Consider the following 22,573-nt stretch of genomic DNA (forward strand, 5'->3'; position numbering starts at 1 on the left):
AACGCGCCACCCCATAACCTATACTTCGTTGTCTGCCCGATTCGATTCTGAGAGCGTTATTGAAAACGATATTTCTGTAGTTTCTATATCCGCCATATGAACAGTAAGTTTCGAAAATGCCGGGATATTTTTATTAAGAAGAAGACTTCGATCGTCACCATTAATTGCGTATTGAGTTCGCACATCCTTTATCATATGATACAATTTTTCCACTTGAGACGGGTAATACGTGGTGCTGTAGGGTGTCGTGTCGTATGGTGCCGCTTGCTGTCTCCTGTCAGTCAAGGTGCAGAAGCTCATGTGTTACCAGGTACTGCCTAAGAGGACTATGGACGCATGATTCTCATGCAATACGCGATGTGGCCATATTTCATTCACCATTCCTTTCTCAATAAGTTGACTCCGGTACGCTGTCACATAATTTATGAGTCGTAAGAACAGTTTTTGAACAGTGCAATCAAGGTCATACCTGGCACAAGCAGACCTGGCACATTAACCAACATAGACCCAGCTATAATATGATTAACTAATCTGTTTTTACAGCAGCAGAGACAACACTCGGTGACAGTGTGGTTCACCATATCTGACACTGTTGACAGTCCATTCATTAGTAAAGGCAGGCCTATGCCAACCTTGTCGCGCTGACACTTTTTTTTTGCTCTGAATGCACCTGAGTGCCCTCATGACCTTTACCTTACTGACAAAAGCATTGGCCTATTTCATTAGGTAGCATAACGACAGCTGTTGTTTGTTGTTTGCTCATGACTCATCTACTGGTTTCGATCTGTAACTATGCATATTCTCATCGCTAATTTTCGGTCACTATGTGTGCAGTTATGTCCAAATTTATAATCGTGCTGGATGAGAAATTCGCTTGCCTAACTCGATTTTTACGATTGAAGTAGACCCTTGATAGGGAAATGTTTGAAATATCCGAACTTTTATGTTCCTTATTCATACCAAGAAATGCTCCTACATGTTAGAGATGTAAAGAAATGTAGCTGTTGCGTTTTCAGTTTAGATCACAGTTTCGTTCGTCATTTTCAACTGTTACGGTAAGCAAGTAAAAGATGCAATGAGTCCAAGATAAAAAAAATTTAGAAAATTCTAAATTTCTTAGTGTTGATATACGAATATGATGCAGTAACAAGAGATCTGACAAAAAATGTAAACCCTAATAAAGTCATCAAACAATTGTTTACAAAAATGTTAGGATGTCGTCACTATTCGTGTGCAAAACTTTACGATCTGCGCATGTTCGAGACAAGAACTATGACCGAAGGGGGAAACACGCCATTTTGTTTCGAATCGTCTCTAAAGCCAACGCTGACTCTGTTTCGATTAGTACAAGCTGCGGTTAGATATGGCATTTAAGATAGATCCACTTAATATCCTATTCAATGATTTAGCAGGGCAGCTTGGTAAAGACGATGAGAAAAAAATCCGTCAACTTTTAGAAGGAAAACAGATTTCAAAACGTGACATGGAACAGCTACAAACACCGGTGGAAATCTTCCAGCGGCTTGTGGAAAGCGGGTTCATTTCGAACAGCAATTTAGAATTCCTGAAGGATCTTTTCAACGAGATAAATCGAGGGCCATTGGTCACTGGCGATATCAAGAAATATGAAAGTGAGCACATACCAGGAAACGTCTCAAAGCAGGTGGAAGTCAATCCCCTGAAGAAGCTGTTCGGTGACCTATCAGGTCAGCTAGATGCGGACGATGAACGTACCATCCGCTATCTTCTTAACAATCAGCAGATTTCAAAGCGAGACATGATGAAAATCGACGACCCGGCCGACATTTTCAACAAACTGGTCGAATCTGGGTTCATAACTGAAGACAACTTGGAGTTCTTAAAAACCTTATTCAGGACCATGAATCGCACTCCCTTGGTAAAAATTGTGGAGGAATTCGAGCGGAAACAAGTTGAACGCAAATGAATGTAAGTACTGCGATTGGCAATACTCATTGCATAAAAGCGTACTTAGACGCAAATACGATGACTTTTTGGTCTGATTGTTGTTTTATATTCAAACAAATAGAGAACTTTCACCACTATCGTATTTTCAGGGTTTAAGTTCTAATCTTTCACAGCTTTTATACATTGTCTTAGACTTGGTTCAAGTCGGTGAATTTAAAAAAAAATCATTTATAATAGTTTCTCTTGTGTCTCTCCTATTTCGTACAAACCTATCCGGAATTTGGCAGCTCACGCCAGGTTTTCCCAGCGATTGAATGTGTCACGTTTGAGTCTGCGCAGTTGTGAGTTAGTTTCTGCCGGATTCACCGACTTGGACTTCTTGCAAAGTACAGGCGGTGAGACGGACTGTGTACACAGTGACGTAGAGCAAATACAAAATGATTGACAGCCCCCGCCGTTATTCTGGCCAATAAGAAGAACGCATTGCTAATAAACCTCTGTATGCATTAAAAAGTTTGTTGTCATCTCCGTACAAAGCTAGACATCGAGTTCGAGTACGTTTTATATCTGGGCGAATAATGGCATCAAGTTCGTACATCAACCGCGTTTTACTACTGATCGATCGACCATCGCTAATCATGCGAGATTTCCAAAGAAAGCTTGTTGTTGAGCGTTACATAGCTGTGGGTCCATAGCTGTGGTGTTTTCGGACGGGATTCCTGCCTTTTACGGGCTGGTTTTGACTTTTTACGATTTTAACCCCGCCACCACAGCTATGGGAAAATGCGTAGAAAAGCGTCCATGTTACGCCCGACAGCACCCTTGTCGCAACTTTGTTCGGCGATATTTCGAAAAGTTTCCATCCAAATTACAAATTGCCAACACTCATCGACAACTTGGTTATTAGGGACTCACCAAGACCAGAAATCCGCTTAAAATTCACTGAAATATCGCCGTTTTGCTAGCTTCAACCGACATGACTACCCGGAGACCGCCATTTTGCTGGCGTAAAACTGTTGTTCGAGGCTCTCTGCAGAACGTCACTACAGTGACGTAGCGGTGACCTCTCAACTTATAGAAAACAAACTGAGAGATTACAGCCGGCATCCGCGCCGCATAAACAATCACAGATCCCAGGACTGAACTATTTTTTTCCCAAGTTAAAGTTTGATTTCAGTTATGTGAGACTGGCAATGTCCATAGGACAAACGATGGTCATCGATATCACACGATGAAATACTCAGTTTGTTTTCTATAAGTTGAGAGGTCACCGCTACGTCACTGTAGTGACGTTCTGCAGAGAGCCTCGAACAACAGTTTTACGCCAGCAAAATGGCGGTCTCCGGGTAGTCATGTCGGTTGAAGCTAGCAAAACGGCGATATTTCAGTGAATTTTAAGCGGATTTCTGGTCTTGGTGAGTCCCTAATAACCAAGTTGTCGATGAGTGTTGGCAATTTGTAATTTGGATGGAAACTTTTCGAAATATCGCCGAACAAAGTTGCGACAAGGGTGCTGTCGGGCGTAACATGGACGCTTTTCTACGCATTTTCCATAGCTGTGGTGGCGGGGTTAAAATCGTACAAAGTCAAAACCAGCCCGTAAAAGGCAGGAATCCCGTCCGAAAACACCACAGCTATGGACCCACAGCTAAGCGTTACACTGAGGGAAAAGATGTGTTCGTCTGCGCACCAACCGGCAGCGGAAAATCAGTGACATACGAAGTCGCCCACATTGTTTTGATTTACATCGCTTTGGGCACGCAGGCTACAACTGTAAGGAAGGTGTCTTTTTCCATCCTTGAATAACCGGCGACGATTTTCGCATTTTGCATCATGGGCCCCACAAACAACACAGATATTTTCACGCGTTTTCGGTGATACAACTGAGGTCGTGCTGACTTTTGTGGGAGTGATCGCACTCGACATTTTGTCAACAACGCCATGTGAGTTTAATGCACGTCTCGTTTGGGTCAATTAGTAACTCCTCCCAATGTGTAAAATTTAGTGATGTCATCTTATGAATAATATATGAGTACAGAAAACGTCATCTCATGAATAATTTATAGCAACGCAAACCCTGCAAGAAAGCCAAGTCTGTGATTCCGGGTGAAACTCCGCTGTATAGCGTTCACCACTCATCGCGTTCACCCTACTCATCGCGGCCACTCACGCGCACGTTTCACATGAAAGCAAAATACAAATCATTGCGTTCACTCCACTCAAACATTCACAAATCACAGACTTGAACCAAGTCTAACATTGTCTGTAAGTTTGTAACTTTACACAGGGATACTTAAAAGCAAGATGTAATGTACCATATAGTCAATGCGTCCGTGGACTTCTCTGTAGAAGAAAGTGTGATAAAATTTCTAAAAACGGTCGGGATTGAAACAAGTGTTATTAATTCAGGATAGATGTTTGTTAATTTCATCTTGAGAAATCAATAGTTCGTGCAAAGTCTCATTACCATTTCGTGTAGTTTCAAATTAACAATATTTGTCACCTCATTACTTTGTAACTTGTTCTATTGGGGTTTTGTGTGACATTTGAATGGGAATAACTTTTTTAATGAAATATTGACAGTACATAAAAGAGTGCATGTCGTCCGTGCATTTCTTGGAAGAGAGATTTTCACAGAACAGGTTCCGGCCTGTCGGTACATACTTGGCCGTGGCTAGAGGTCTAATACAATACTGTTTAAACAGGGCTCTTAGCAGTGTTGAATATAGGTTCTGTAACATAGTGTCTTCATTGGTCGAATTCCAGAATATTTGGAACATTCTCGAAATTCCTTGGAGCAACACGACATGTAATGTCGGACGCATTAAAGTAAATAATTTGCTTACAAGATCGTTCCATGCCCAGGGCAGTTCCTGTTTGCAAGGGTTTGCCACTGTTATACGTCCTATAAATTTAATATTTAAGTTGTGATGCAAGTCTAAAATCTTAAATTTACTGGTTTGTCAGTGCATGGCTCTATCAAGATACAAGTGTCGCGGCGCCGCGGTGGAAGATCTCTCACATTAAAAACAGAGCTGTATCGAGTGTTGAACTTGAAGAGCCTTTTACGATGCTAACTCACATCAAATCATGTTCTTGTCGCACACAATATTAATGTACGCTCATATAGTAGTTTTGTCCAAGTGTCTCTGGCTCTAAATAATGCCACCGAATTACAACTTACCTATCGCGGATAACGCATGACATTCCCTTAAAAAGGGATACGCGCGAAGGCTATTCGCCTTTATAATTGACATAACACTCGTGATGCTTGAGTTTAGACAAAAATATTTCGTTGAATTAGAGTTTGCATGGACTCTAACTATTCATTTAAAGGCGCTGTTAAGTCAAAAGTGGATGTATGCATTGAGAGGGCAAACTTAAGGTGGTTGGAAAGGCTAGAGCGTCAGTTATAAATTTCAACAAAACTATTAAAATATGAAAGTAGTCAACATTCTCTGTGGAATAAAAAAAACTAGACATTTGGGCACAAAGGCATTGCAGAGTTATAGCCTGTTAAAACTTCTGAAAAACTGACCAAATATGAAGAAGTTGGGGAGTCCTTAGTGTATTAACTATGGTAGAGGTCCCCTAGCTTTTAATAAAATGTTTGAAAAGGGAAAGTCATTATTTGCTGTTTTTCAGGAAAGTTTGACAAGGCGGTGCTGGCATTCAGAGTGAGTGACTGCTATTGTAAATGCATTTTTAGATTCTTTGAGTGTCAAAGAGGTGTCAAAAGTGAGATTAACCAAAAAAACTGCTCTATGACTTCAAACGAGGGGTGCAAATATGGCTTGTTTTCAACATTTTTGACAGAATAACAGTTTTCCTACATAATTGTATACCAATTTAATCCAACTTTGAAATGAGATATGGACATGGAATTTTTACAGCCTATTAACAAGGTTACAGATAAGATTTGTACGGCACAATTTTCCTGTATTTGAAGTACTTTTTGAAAAATCACATTTTGAAATTTGAAAGAGTTTTTAATAATTTTTTGATATATAAACCCATGTAAAATTATAAAAACAAATATTATTTACAAATCCTGCCGTACAAATCTTACAATAAATAGTGTCAATATATTTATAACTAATTTTGTAATATTAATACTATCCAATTATTATTAAATTCAAATATGTAAAAAAATATGAAAAATTAAATTTTAATATTTACTGGTGTCATATTTCACAATCATGGCTGCAAATATACAATTTTTATATTCTTTGGAGAAAATATTAACTAAGGGAGTTATCCTGAAAATTTGAACTAAATATCTTGATTCTGACACTTGAAACTTGACATTAACTCTGAGAAAAGAATTGGTGCAAAAATAGCCTTTCCAACCACCTTAAATCACATTGATAATTTACTATAGTGCAATATAATGCATGATACAGTGACCTCACACAACAGAACACACGCCTAAAAATCAATAGGTTAAGGATTCGAAAGTAACCAGTGTTTTCTGAGGTTAACAAACAAAGCACATTTGATTATAACTTATTCTTGTTTATTTCGATGGGTTTCAAGCCAAATAACGCCTCTCATAAGAAGAATATTATAGGGACAAGTCATGTCATATGTTAATGATTAAATCACTCGACATGTTACTTAGCTACTCAGGAGAACAAATGTGTCGGCCAACACCGTGATGCTTTGCCTAAATCAGGTGCTGCGACATTAAGGAACAAATCAAAAACAATAAATGCTTGGATAAACCTGTTCCAAATATAGGAATGAACAGGTTTTGTCCGCAATTTCCATCAACGAAATACAAGTTTAATTTTCTGGGCAAATTCACTACAGAACCCCATATTGGATTTTGGTATGGATATAGTTGTTGTAATATCACATGATTATCATGTGACGCTTACGGTGTCCTGTATGATCACATATCCCAATGGTTCTTCTCCGGAATAAAAATGATGCGATGCGTTCTACACACTCAGTACGCCAAAATAGTCACGTGATGCCGGTACAAACAAGCCCACATGTGTACTAACGCGTATGGAAATGCACGTACGTCTATGTGCGTTTGCGGACATGGCCTTTTGTTTAAATCAGTTTCAACTGGTAACTTTTCAGGCCAAAGATTAAGGTATATGACAAGTAGTTCATTTTCAGACTTGCTAAACACGTCTTTTAATGGTGCATGAGTTTTTCATTTCAATTGTCCAACTATGACTGGAAATTGTAATGTAAGATCAATCACAGTGAATTTCAAAACAGGTCGGGATTACAACCTGCTTGGGTGATAAGCAAAACGTTTCTGGTGATAGGAAATAACGCCAAATGAATTCATTCTAAACGTTTTCCTTCAAAATATTTTGCAACAATTTAACCCAATATGACATTCACTGTACCACAGCCAACATCGACAGTGTCGCCGCGCTCCCATTGAAAAATTCACACGTACACTGACTGTCAATTGAACATTCATATATTGCCTTTATCACATTTCCCAGCTATGAAACTGCACAGAACGCTGACGATAGGTTTTTTCTCGATGCAGTGTGTACGGGTCGATACAACGATAGGCATTTCCTCCATTTGACGTGTTCTGTAAGTGAGAACAGTGGAAGTCGTATTGGGTAAATTGTTACAGAATCTAACAAAGGAGAACGTTTGCAATTGATGCAGTTGGCGTTATTTTCTATCGCCAGAAACGTATAATCACCCAAGCTCGTTGTAATTCCAAGCTATTTTGAAATTCACTATAAGTAACCAAAATTGTTGCCCGTAGTGCTTTTTAATTTTCGCAATAAATACTATATGTCTTCCTGTATTCTTTACTCATTAGTTTTCAGATGATGGTACAATAGCAAGGTATTCCATAGGAGGTAGACGATGAAAAGAGGTCTATTTGTAATTTGCAAACCTATGGAAATCCGGTCACGACATGCGACATGCGACCCGCGACTTCGAAACTGCGACCTGCGTCCTGCGTGTTTGTCAAACTGCGACCTGCGTCCTGCGTAGGGTTAGTGTTAGGGTTAGGGTTAGGGTAAGGGTTAGGGTTAGTTAGGGTTAGGGAAGTCGAACCCCAACCAGAAGACAAGTTTTGAGTCTTGCCTCTCTCCAACGCCACCAGCCAGGGCAACGTGAAGCTAGGGTTGGGTCGCAGATCACAGTTTAAAGACGCAGGCTGGGGACGCTGAGGACGTCTTCTTGACAGGGGTTCGACTTCGGGTACGGTTGCAGTGGGCGCATGTCGCAGTTTTGAATTCGCAGGTCGCATGTCGTGACCGGATTTCCATAGCAAACCAGATGTTTTCTTTGTGATCCTCCAGATGATGCAGACATCTCCATAATGGCTCAAGTGGGCGAAAAGTGAAAAAAAAACCCAATGATATCGGGAGGCTCTATATGATTTGCACGATATCCCCTGCTGTAGTGAATTGTTCCAAATAGATGTACAGGGGAATGTAGCCATCTAGTACCAGTAAGATCTTCAAAGACCTACAGGACAATAGTCAGCACCTTCCGGAGGAGGCACACAATATGGAGACATCCCTTCAGGAAGCATGGTTTCACCAAGTAGGGGACATTCCGCAATATTGTTTGTAGCAGTGGAAATTGATAGCCATATTTACAACCATGCATTTATGAGATCCTGTAAAGTAATAAAAAAGCTTCTAGAATAGGTTTGTATGATACCACCCATTTCAGTACACAAATACTACATGTTTTTCAGTGCAATTTTCCGTAAATAAAGTTGTTTGAGTTACTGTCTCCTGAAATTACCAAAAGTCTCTTTTTACACCTTGGAATGGGCATGTGCCTGGAAGATATTATCACCTTTGAGAACATATTAAAATTTAGTAAATTTGGTATATTGCAAAGCTTGCTGTGTAAAATTAGTAATTCTGCTATATTGTAAAGATTGCTGTGTAACGTCCGATGTTATCGAACCTCTGGTGGAAAACGACCACAGGTTTACAAGCATGAGAAGTTTATGAAATCAAAGCACAGCAGAACAAATTAAAACGAAAAAGCTGTTCCTGTCTACGATTGCCTAATTAATACAAAACAAATATCATCGCAATTAAATTCTGATGAAAGAATGTATTTTCTATTAATACTTACGTGTTAGTGCAACCCTAAAGAAGTTATCATGGTCATAAACTACGTTTTACCTATCACTTTAACTTTTTTAGCGCATTCATGAGCATCTTGTACATTGCGAGAATTGGTGAACATGACTTTAGGCTTGCTTTAGTCTTTGATTTATGGACGTATGAGTGGGGTGAACGCGATGATTTATAGTCTGTTTTCATTGGTTTTACGTGTCTTACGTGTAAGTTGGTTGACCTTACTAGTATATAGGGCAGAAACTAACTCATTACTGCGCAGACTCAAAGGTTATGCTACCAATAGCTAGGAAAATCTGACCTTGGCTGACTACTTTCAAACACTAGGTTTGTCTGAAAAAGGGGCGACACAAAAGAAACCGTTGCACATAGTTTACAACGACTTGAACCAAGTCTAACAACAATGTGTTGGTCAGTTGAGTGTTTTACTTCTGAAATCGGCAACCACTAGCAACACATATGAGGAAGATTCGTAGACATATCTTACCCTGTCAATTACATAACTGTGTCTAGTCACACGTTCGAATGTAACTCGATACAGGTTGGACTTTGAGGCCTATCCACACCCTGTGAATACCATGCAAAAATAAATTCCTTAACGGTCTAGTAACTCTCCTCGGTTAAGTTGTGCGCTGCACTGCCTCAGGGTACTAGGTGTCTTGGCATGCAAACTGCATGACAATTGTTTTGGTCTCTCCATAAAAATTGAGACCTATGTCATTCTGTACTAAAGAAAACCCCGCAAAACCCCAAATTTATTGCCTCAAGTTTAAACATCAGCCATAGTAATTATGTGCTCAAACTGCATCACTTTAATGGTGAAAAGTAGGATTTCCGACTTTTCCAATTTCATACATAATTAAGGACCTTTTAAATCCAGAGTTTGTCAACTGTTTAGTTTATGAATTTCGAAGTGCGACCGCGGTTTAATTTACAATATAAAGACTCGACAATCGGCATGCGTTGACTTATTTTGAACCGAGGAACCTTTAACGCACACCTATACCTATCCTAGAGTTTACAGATTTATAGTGATATTAATAAAACACATATTAACTTGATATAATGGTAAATTTTAGAACAGGTACTTTAACTGTCATTAATTTGAATTTGACATCACTGTAAAGGTGTTTAATCGGCGAGATAAACGACATTTACTCATTACGTAAAGACATCCTATGATTATATTTATGTACCCGGATTCTCCACTTCGTCGACGCATCATAAAGCTTTGGACCTCTAAATAAAACGCCTTACAAAAACAGAAAACGCTCTTTACAATCTAGTGGTCACGTCATTACCGTCATACCCGGAATCTCCACTTCGTCGATGCATCATCAAACTTTGGATCTCTAAATAAAACACCTTACAAAAAACAGAAAACGCTCTTTACAATCTAGTGGTCACGTCATTACCGTCAATCCTTTATAAATAACTGTTCTTTAACCCTTTGCACCCTGGCCCCCTGGTACTTTATGACGTCATCGGCCATCTCTGGCCGGGCCGAGTTCAATGGGTTAAATTGTACTGAAACTGTACGTTGGCAAGACGATACCACTTACTGCATTGTCGATCTAATGTATCAAGAGATTCCACTTAATACTTTTCAAGACAGAAATTCCTGGCATGACATTCAATCTATACCATGTAAAACATTACTTTTCCAATCAGTTGTTGTCGCCTATGGTTTATGGTTGAGTGTAACAATAGCAGTGTGAAATCGGAACAAAAGTAATACATTTTCACGTAGTATTCCGTGTCAACGAAATCCATACATTGGCTGGGGTAGTTCAGACAAAACTAAAAAGGCAACGATCTTTTCGAGAAATGGCGGAAATGAATCATTTGCAAGTCCTTCATATAAGCCATGCCCCATTCTAAAATATGTGCTCACATTGGCGTTTATATGGAAGTGGATGTGGTGTAGAACTAAGTTAAAAGATAAAATACATGATGTGTTGACATTTTGGCAAGTGTCGATGACCTTATTAAAAGTCAATTGATTTTGTGAATGGAAATTTAGCAGGACTCAGCATAAAAAGTTCTTCTTCTGTAACAATGTACTTTGAATTGATATTTTGCATTGCCTTTAAACATGATGTTGTAATAGTAGTGATGACAATGATGACGGTATGACTGCGATGACAACGATGACAATAACCACAGACCGAAGGTTGTAAGTATAACCAATGCGTTGGCTGCCCCATCATGTTATTGGTCCATTAGGCCTAACGCTGTCAAACGAAGAATTCCAAATACAGATGTCATTTAGAGAAACCTTTTCTCGAAAATTTTAGCCTGTTTGTTGAATATCCTCATATTGAGGTTAGTTCATGTAGTAATTATTCCTACAGTAAGTATTTTTCGGTATATGTTGGTGGCGCACACGCAATATATTGATAAAAAGCAGCGAAGCATGTACACAGACTAATTTGGCATCGAATATAAAATTAAAACTTGTCATCCCTCATGCTTTTCAGAACGCAAACCAGTAACAATGTTAATACCTTTAAAGGTTGTTTTAGGTTTTACGGTTTAAAACACAATTTAAAAGTAATAGTAACTACACGCCTCAGTACTTTATTAAACAGAGATAAGTATATCTGAATTTTAAAGACCAAATATCTGATGAAGACGTCTGAGTGATACAAACAGATGCTTTGGGTCCAACCTTTCATAAGTATTTACTTATTTGTATCTTATATCAATAGAATTCTACCAAAAGCATTTAACCACTTTGAATACGTCTGTACGGAAATGGCTTTATGTAAATGTTAAAGTCTAGTTTCGAATCGAAATGAGGAAATGTCTTATCTTACCTCTATCACTAATTTTAATAGATAAAAGTCATAACCTGCGGTAAACATCATCGTTTTTAGTCAAAAATGCTCCAAATTGGCTGCACATGATCATGAAGAGTGATACGAAATGAAAACTTTAATAAGACGTGCAATCTAAGAGGTTGTTGTTTAATTTAGTCATGACTTTTAAGGCAAAACTATAGATTTCCAGTTGATACAAACAGTAAATTTGAAATGCGATTTTGAGAATTACAAATCCAGTTGTCAGGAACTGAATCGATCTGATGTATTTTGGACAACAGGCAGGCATTGAATAACTTGCTACTATCATGACAATAAAAAATCACGCTAAATCAAAGTAAAACGATAATACTATATCAAAAGTGGTATTTCGGTGCGACCATATGAAGCATTCCGTATATTTATTTGTCGACTACCGATAATACTTGACCAAAGCTTGTCCCTGATAATGTTAGCATGGTGAGTGCTACAAGTTTGATGTTCAATGACATGAAATAATAATCGACTCAACGGGATGAAATCAAATTGTAGAGAATTGGGATATTTCCTCATTTAATAGACCGATAAGATCCACATTAACAAGAAATACACACAAAGATTTTTATTTGAATATTTTTAAAAGCGTGTCTTTCAAAAACGATTCATCGTTAAGTCATTCATTCCTCCTCCACATCTCCAACTCTCTATTTGGGAATTAATGAACCGTTCCATTTCATTACCGTTTGCGAAATTCCTTCTGTAAAATAGCTAAAATTCAGCATGCATGTTAACAAATAGAAGGACTGCTGTTTAGAGTTTTTATTCAATATGATAACACAGAGCAAGATAGAGAGACAGGCAGAGAGACAGAGACAGAGAGAGAGAGACAGAGAATCGGTAAAATTCGAGAGATCGATATTCAATGTAAGTACTATCATAAAGTGTATGAGTAAAGATGGAAACGGGAGAGCACTGTAAAAGCTGTTAGCGAACGGGTCCCGCCCATTAACATTATCCTCTTCAAACCAGAAGATCTCCCAATTCCCCCTACACTACAGAGCTCTGCATCGCCCTCTATTTGATGTAGACATGACAGCTTTTTCACACAGAGATTTTTACGTGGTGGCGTTGGCCTATTTGGGCTAAATCGGCCAACGCACCACGTCTATTAAAATTCATGAGTTTACTTTTCTTGTTTACGCACACACTTTATCGATGGAAATCTGGGGAATGGCTATTACATCAGGTTGACAACCCCCACATGTGGGCAGCGAATTCAGATTACTCTTTGCATGGAGCTAGCTCCATGCTCTTTGTAAGACAGTTGCAATTCCAAATAAAGCAAGACAAATTTGTTGGTTTCACTAATTTCCCTACAATTACAACACTAACGTTCATCAAACAGGGAAAACTATGCAGACCTAGCAAAGCCATGTGTAATGACATTCGAAACACAGTGAGCATGCAATGACCAAGATATTCCACAATGCTTGCCGTATAGCATGGAGGTACTAGCTCCGCTCCTGGCTCCATGACTAACCATGGAGGTAGAAGATAACTTTTTACCTCCTTGGACTGACGTACGCGTGACCTAAAAATAAAGTCACGGAGGTTACTATTAAAGTAATTTTCTGCCATGGTATCAACCGATGCGCGATGGTCAGCTATTAGCCCTACGGCCGGTATGAGTCAAGAGTGTTCGGCTCTGACCTCGCTGTGGCCGTATTATAGCCTGCCAGGCAGAGCGAAGTACCACGTGTGTAGAGCCAAAGAAATAGCCCAGGCCCTTCTTTTATTGTACATGTGATCTTTGGTCCATGCAAACTTTACAGCCACCTAAGTCTGTGTATGGTGCTTTGTGTTCGTCCACAGTGTTTCCCTCTATTGTGTGAATGGAACATGTACACAAAGGTCCACACAGCATCGTACCTATGATGCATCAGAAAAACATGAGAATTTTTTTCTCTTTAGAGAGGGATTGAATGCATACAATTAGCACCTAGTAAATGCTTGTGGCAACTTTTTAGAGAACACAAATTGACCCTGAATCATTTCCTCTAGTATCAACAACCCATGTAGGCACACACTTACCCAGATGTACGGACATCACAGTTTTAGCTAGTATTTGTTATGTGTATAAATACCATATTGTGAGTCATTGGCGTCTGTATGTTTGTGTGTCTGTGTGTATGTATGTATGTATTATGTATGTGCGGATGTGTATGTCCGTCCGATGCAACAGCTCCCAAACCGCCCAACCTGCCATCTTCCAGGCGATGAGATGTGACTTTGTTCAAATGAACATGTCAGTGTCAAAAATATGCAAATGAGGTAAGAAAAAGGGGAAATCCTGCAAATGTGCGAGAGTGGTGGCATAAACTGAGAGTACACATCCGAGTCGGAGATTCTATGACCTATGACCTATTTGTATGCAGTATACCAATTATGTTTATGAGTGGTGGCAGTGACTGAAACAGCATACACCACTGATCTTAAGTCATTTCCTGTCATTGTTCATGAATTGATACATATTGACAGACCTGATGAAGCCATTAAGGACTGTGTTGAAACGTTCCTCTACTGAGCCTGTTCCTAAAATTGACCTCCAGTACCTAAGGTTTCAGAAATTATTTACTCTTGTCATTTTTTTTTCTGGTTCAATATTCCTTGATGGACCAATTCAAACAAAATATGAGCACACTGTCCTTGACGGTGTTTTTTACTCCATGGATCCACTATGTGGATTTGTGGGATACCATGGAAGTTAGTTTTCTTTTTTTCGGCCCAACTACGTGTTGCAAATGGTTATATTTCTATCTTTACTGAACTGACATAACCGTCACCAACTTGAACAATTTGATGTCTATTTGTTTCAATTCTAGTATCCCCCATCTTCCCTGGCGGCTTCTCTATATTCTCGTCGAAAAATATCCGGGTTTTAGCTTGGCGATTGAGTCATTTGTTGCAGAGAGCTACCTCCATGTTTGTTGCGTCAGGTAACGGCAAAAACATATGACCGAAGTTCAGATTTTTCGACTGATATACCGTACAATATATTCAACGTTTCAATGTAGATGAATGTTCAGTTCTAATGTATGTCTTACAATTTCTGTATCGTTTGCTGTCCTGTAGTGTCTGGTCTAAATACACCTTTATGTTAGAACCCACTAAGAAGGAACTCAGCATGGCGTGTCAAACGAAACTTTTTATTAGTAGTGTAACAGCTTTTTGAAGTTTAAAACATAGACAGACTGTCTATGTTTAAAACTACTATTATATAGGCAACATTGTGTCTGACCAGTACATAGGCCTAGGGGTAATAACAAATACTCAGAACAGTCATTTTATCCGATCACATACGCGCTTCGTGAAAGGTTTCAAAACATTGGGCTGATCTGACATTTGTAGTTAAACATCGAGAGCAATAGTATTATGCATTTGTTATAATCCAAAGCTGGCCAGTTTCTGTGTTGGGAAAAGTTGGAATGGATACAAATGATGTATTCTCATATGGTGTTGACCTCCTCATATCAACAAATATCCGAAACTTGTCGAACGCTACGCCTTCTTGTCAAAGTAGCGTTTTCAAATACGCCGACATTAATTCTTCCGTGCGTGACCTAATATTTGAGAAACAAATTGATAGCCCGCCACCACAGAAACACTTGACAGTATGTTTGTATGTATTTATGTATGCATGTACGTTTGTGAGGATATCAGTCTACTCAAATATCTTGAGAACCGCAGAACTTTCAGATTTGATATTTGTTTTGTAGATGCAAAATATGATTATGAGAAACTATTTTCTATTTTTTGATATTGTTAAAAATATGCAAGTTTTGCATTTTATTAGTATACGTACGTGTATACTGAACGTATTTGACACATGTACAGAATCAGTATATGTGTATATATTGTTGTATATCAAGATTTTGCCCAGTGTAAGCGCAAAAAAGGCGTTTATGGTAAGAAATCTTCTTCTTCATAACCGCTGGTCAGACAGCTTTGATATTTGCTATTAAGGTCCCCAGGGATGACGCAACTTAGATTTGTTCAAATTGTGATGAAATATGCATATTTGTATTTTAAGGATTCTTTGGGTCATTTTCGTTCAAAAATTTATTTCATCAAACCACTTGTCTGACAGCTTTGATATTTGTTATACGGGTTTATAAGGATGACCAAAATATGATATGTTAAAATTAAGATGAAATCTTGAATTTTGTATTATGTCTATTACTGGCACTCAGTGTTTCAGTCACCATTCCTTAATAAATGGGCGAACTCTAACACAGTCGCATAATTTATGAGTATTAAGAACAGTTTTGACAGTGTCATCAAGGGCAGAGGTAGCACACCCATACTTGGCAAACTAACCAGCATAGAACCAGCTATGGTATGAAGAATTAATCTGTTTTACAGCAACCAAGAACCAAATCTCAGCGTCTGTATGGTTCGGTTTATGTGACACTGTCTATAGTCCATTCATGAATATAAACAGATCTCCGTACACCTTATCGCGCTGAAGTTTTTCTTGTTCTGAGTGTACCCGGATTGCCCTTATATGACATATACTAGTACCTTACTGATTGGTTACTGATTACATCGAGAAATATGAGTGCGACTACGAAACGGGAAATGTTACAAATCCGTCAGAAGTAAACCCCTGAAGAAACTGTTCCATACTCTAGCTAATCAGCTAGGTACGGAAGATGAATGTACCATACGCTCTCTTCTTACCAATCAGCAGATTTCAAGCGAGACATGATGAAATTGGACGACCCGGCCGACATCTTCGACAAACTGTTCGAATCTGGGTTCATATCTAAAGATAACCGGGAGTTCTTAAAAACGTTATTCAGGACGATAAATTGCTCTCCCTTGATACATATCGCGGAGGAATTCGAGCACAAACATAGTAAACGAAAGTAAGTACCGTGATTGGCAATATTCATTGCATGATAGCTGCAATAATTGTAGCCTAGATTGGCTGAGTTGTGCGGCTTTGGCCTGTGTCGTGCCGCTTGCGCGATGCTTTACCAAGGCTCCTATACCTTGCCAGGTAAAACAAAACACTGCCTATCTGCAGTGCACGCACAAAGCACACATAGGGCTACATTATCAGCAAATGTCGCTTTACCTTGCGCAAATTTCATCATAATCCTGCTCCCGAATAGTGTTAGAATCATGGAAACCTATATCGATGGTAAACTATACTCTTCGCAGCTGAAAAATGTTAGTTTAATGACTCAGGCACAACGTGAATTCAAACTCAACCACCATCTTTACTCGTCGAGTAAAGATGGCGGCCCTATGTGTGCCTTGTAAGGCATCAGCCGCACGACCCAGCACCAAGGCTACTTGCGTGAAAGCTTGTTTAGATGCAAATGGGATGACTATTTGGCCTGACTGTTGCGTTTCACACACAACAAACAAATTGAGACTTTTACCAGTATCGTATTTTGTGGGTTTAAGTGCCAATCATGTGCTGCTTTTATACATTGTGTGTAATTTTGTTACTTTACACAGTGATATTTGAAAGCTAGATGTAATGCACCATGTCGTCAATGCGTCAGTGAATTTCTCTGTAGAATAAGTGTGATTACAGTTCTACAAACGTGTTTAAAGAAGCCTTATTACTTCAGTATTGATGGTTTCTATTTCTTCTTCAGACATCAATGTTTCATTCAAATTCTGATCATCATATTGTCTGGTTTCAAATGAAACATAGTTGCACCGTCATTACTTGATAACTTGTTCAGTTGAGGTTTGTATGTGACATTCGAATGGGAATGACCTTCCGTAATAGAATATGGAAAGTACATAAATAGTGCATGTCGTCTTTGCATTGCATGAAGGGAGAGATTTCTCAGAACAGGTTTCAGGTCTGCCGGCACATACTTTGTCGTTGCCAAAGGTCGAATACATTACTATGTAAACAGGGCTTTATGCAGTGCTGAATATACGGGCCTGTTACTTGGTCAAATTCAAGAGTTTTGAACATTCTCGATATCCCTTTGAGCAACAGGACGTGTGATGTTGGACGCATTACAGTAAATTGTTGCGAAGACTGTTCTGTGCCTCAAGCAGTTCCTGTTTTCAACTATTGTTCACTATTATTTGTCCTGTAAATTTAAAAATTTACAGGTTTCCAGTACATAGCTTTATAAAATCATGTAAGATAGCAATGTCATCATTGGTGAAAGATCTAACACATTTAAACAGAGCTGTATCTTGTGTTGAACTTAAACAGCCTTTTACCATGCTAACTCACATCAAAGCAAGTTTTTGTCACACACAATATTAATAGACGCTCACATAGAAGCCTTGTTCAAGTGTCTCAGGCTGTAAATAATGCACCGAATTACCACCAAGTTAATGCAGATTACGCATGCCGTTTCCCTTACAAAAGGAAACGCGAGAAGGCCATTCGGCTGTATGATTAACATAATATCTGTGTTTGATAGTTGAATACTTGAGTTTGACTAAAATATTTCATTAAATTCAGTTTTGTATGGATCTTCACCTTTTATTTAAAGGCATTTTAAGTCTACAGTGGATGTCTGCATTGAGAGGGCAAACTTAAATCCCATTGATCATTTACTGTAATGCAATGTAATGTATGATGCAGTGACCTCACACAATAGGACACAAATCTAAAAATAAACATGACAAAGTCAGAAGGTCAAGGAGCCGAAACTAACCGGCGTTTGTATGGTTAAAAACAAAGTACAATTGCTAATACTTTACTCTTGTTGATTTCGGTTGCTTTCAAGCCACATGACGCCTTTAAAAACAATAATGTTATCGGGACTAGTTGTTTCATGTGTGTTAATGATTAAGTCACTGTGTTGCTAAGCTACTTAAAGTCCCATTAGCTGTATCTTCTGGCGATTTTTCCGTTAGTTTTGATCGAAATGATCACTGGCTCATGTCGAATAGCATGTCAAATAACAGAGAATCGCATATTATTCGGAAACATTCCGTGCCCAACAACTAAATAACATGTGCTTTTACAACGAAAATTTCACTTCTTGTCCGGACAGAAATACAAACTCTGTTGACACGCGGATTGCAACGTAGGCATTCTTCTGCACATGCGCGAGCCATTTACAGCAATTTCAAAATTGCTCATTACTTATGCCCGGTACTTACGTCGTAGTCCATTGTCCAAGCACGTTGCGTAGCGATGTCAGGCTATCCACGACGCGATGTTGTTTTTATCCCGTTATAAACGTGAACTTGTACATTTCGCGTAATCGCGACGTCAACATATTCTGCGTTCTCCCCAGCACGCTGAGCGTGCCAGACGTCAACAAACGAGCTCGGAAGGGCTACATGTTTGAACATAAATTAGCAGTTTTAAGTGGCTATAACGTCACTAATCATGTTTGTTTCAAGTAAAACAACATTTTGCAACAAATATGAGCCTCTAACATGGAATTGTAGGAGGTAAAAAATGGTCAAAAGTTACAAATAATGGGCCTTTACGAAAACAAATTATTATGTCGGCCAACACCTTGATACCTTTGCCTAAATTATTCAGGTGGTTCGAAATTGAGCAACAAAAACAAAAATTCTTTGACAAACCTGTTCCCAATTAACAATTGTACAGGTTTGGCCCTCAATTTCCAGGAAATATTAAACGACAAGTTCAGTTTCCCGGGCAAATTCACTACGGTACTCCATTATTGAGCTTTGGTAGGGGTATGGTTGTTTTACCATCTCATAATCACCATGTGACCCTAATGGTGTACTGTGTGATCACCCATTCCATTTTTGAAATCACTTCGAAGTGGTTACTTCTTGGACCAAATATTTATAAGACAACTTTTAGACGTTTACAAAATTAAGGTATGACAAGGAGTATCAATTTCAGAATTGCTAAAACAAGTATTTCAATGCTACATAGATTATTTATTTCACGAGTCCAACTCTGTACTGGAAATTATTATGTAAGATCAATTGAATAACGATAAAATTGTGGCCCGTTGTGCGTTTTTATTTCCCAAATAAATATATATATATATATATATATAAATATTATATATATTCCTGTATTCTTTACTAATTAATTTTCAGATGATGGTACAGTTTCAATGTATTCCATTGGAGGTGGACGATAGAAGGAGGGGTCTACTTGGTCTTTATCATACCAGATGTTTTGTAAAGTGAGACAGGAAAGTGAAAAAGCTACTATTATTGGAAGGCTAGGATTTGCACAACATCTCCTGCAGTAGCTTATCGTTCAAAAAGATATACAAGGGTATTTGGCCATCTAGTATCAGTCACATTTTCAAAGACCGACGGGACAATAGTCACACGTTCTTGAAGAGGCACGCAGTGTGGAGTCATACTTTCAGGAAGCATGGTTTCACCTTAATACCAAGTTGGGAACGTTCAGCAATATTGTTTGTAGAAGTGAAAATTGATAATTCTCTGCACTGCCATGCCTTTATGAGATCCTGTTAATGTATAATATCACCCATTTTAGTACTCAAATACTGTAAGCACCATTTAAAGTTAATGCATGCTTTTCTGTGTAATTGTCTGTAAATAGAGTAATTTGAGTTTCTCCTGAATTTACAAAAAGTCTCTTTTTACAACTGGGAATGGTCATATTCCCGCAAGATATCATCATCCTGCAAGATGGCTTTGTAAAATCAGATGTCATCAGGCTCCTGGTGCCACGGGCGCAGGTTAACTATCACAGATTCACAAGGATGAGATGTTTAGGAAGGAAAAAGCATAGCAGAACAAATTAAAAGCTAAAACTTCTTCCTGTGTACGATTGCCTTACTAATACATTACAACTATCATTGAAAGAATTTATTTAAATTTCTATTAATTTACATATAAGTACAATAACACTAAAAAAGTTATGTTCATAAACTACGTTTTATCTAATATTCCAGCTTTGTCTAGCGCGTGAATTAGAATCTCGTACATTGCAACGATTGATGAGAATGACTTAGGATTTTGGTTCAAGTCTATGATTTGTTGACATCGGCGAAGGCTTGATGCGGTAATTTGTCTTCTGCTTTCCTCTGAAACGTGTGCGTTGGCTGAACGCGATGATGTATGTTCTTCTTTTATGTGAAATTATGGTGAACGCGATATAAAATAACTCAGTAATAGGCAGACTCAAAGATAATGCTTTCCATGGCTAGATAAACCTGACCTGGTCTGCCAAGTCTAACAAAAAAGTACTGGTTGGTTAGGCGCCTTACTTCCGAAACTCTGCAACGACAAGCGATACACTTGAGGAAGACTCATAGACATTGCTGATCCTGTATCATGTACAGAACGGTGTCTAGTCAAACATAATAACAATTCGATACAGGTCGGACTTTGAAGCCTATTTACACCCTGTGAATAGCACAGCACAAATAAATTCCTAAACAGTCTCGGACCTCTCCTCGGTTACGATGCATGCTGAACTGCCCCAGAGTACCAGGTGTCTGGTCATGCACACTGTGTGACAGCACTTACAACCATATGTCGTTTTTTCTGCCTAAGATCTCAACCATAGGTGCATGAAAGGGTTTTCAGAATAAGTTACTGGAGTCCTTTTTTTCTGCTGTATTATTCTTTTTAGCTCGATCAGGTGCAAACCGTGAAGCACACCCTCGCGATACTTAATTTGAAGAATGCCCTTGTGACAAAAGTGTACCTGACCTAACACGCCAGCAGCGTGTCATCGAAACCACTGTGTTGAAAGATACGTATCAATACCGAAAGTTCTGAGCTTCTTTCATACTACAGTACATTCTTTTATACTACAGTTTCACGAAATTTACATAAAAAACACGAAGTTCGGTTTAACGACTAAATAAGGCCAATTTAACTCCTGAATGGGTGTCACCAATTGAAGGGCAAATTTCAACACCGTAATTTGCTGTGATGTATATATAATGCCGTGACCTCTCATATCAGGACACGAATCTTAAAATATCAAACAATCGGGTATCGAAACAAACAGGTGTTTTAGTATGCATCACAAACAACATAGGTATGATGCAATATACCTTACTCTCGGTAAGTTTCGTAAAACACGACACAATGGCGATAGCATTCGAAATCAAGATGTCTTCTAAAAGTCCATTTAGGGGTGTTAATGAATAAATCACTTGATATGTTTGTTTCATTGTTTTATTTTTATTGTTTTATTTTACTTATTATTATTTCTGTAATTTAATGTACTTTTTATAAATTGTACAGGTATTGATATTTAACGTTTCTAATTGGGAGTCAAAATTTCTGAGTTAGAGATAGGGGGTTACTCAAAATCATCATGATGCAGCAGGGTTTACGTATACTCTAATTTCAGTTTCCGATGAAATTCCTTCGACTTCCTAATGCCGTAATTAATGACGGCTCCCTAAAGAAACAAAAATCAACCAATTCTGAGAAAACGTTTGCTAAATCACAAAATGAAAATTATTTGTCCTATTTGTCCGAAGACTCAACTATACGCGTATAATAGGGAATTGAGAGTCAGCCATTGGAGTGGGTTTTGTTGCTGTATATATCCCATTTGACTTGATCAGGTACAAAACGTGAGGCAAAACTTCCCTATACTTAATCGGAAGGATGCTCTTTTGACAATAGTGCACCTGACCTAACACGACATCAACGCGTGACCGCTGTGTTGTAGATTGCATTTGTACCGATATTTTTGAGTGTCCTTCACGGTAACCCACTTAATTTGCAAAGTTGCTATCAGAGGTAGACTGTACTAGAGCAGGC

The 22,573-nt window shown here is 38.6% G+C and overlaps 1 long non-coding RNA gene across 1 annotated transcript; it reads left to right on the forward strand.

Annotated features, from left to right (window-relative positions):
• The first annotated feature begins 1,161 nt into the window (after nucleotides 1-1,161).
• On the forward strand, nucleotides 1,162-20,406 carry LOC139115837 (uncharacterized). The gene is made up of 2 exons (XR_011548193.1): nucleotides 1,162-1,947; nucleotides 19,907-20,406. It is a non-coding gene; the product is annotated as an uncharacterized lncRNA (long non-coding RNA).
• The last annotated feature ends 2,167 nt before the right edge of the window (nucleotides 20,407-22,573 follow it).

This window comes from Ptychodera flava, chromosome 17, assembly GCF_041260155.1.
Source record: "Ptychodera flava strain L36383 chromosome 17, AS_Pfla_20210202, whole genome shotgun sequence".
Taxonomy (NCBI): Eukaryota; Metazoa; Hemichordata; class Enteropneusta; family Ptychoderidae; genus Ptychodera; species Ptychodera flava.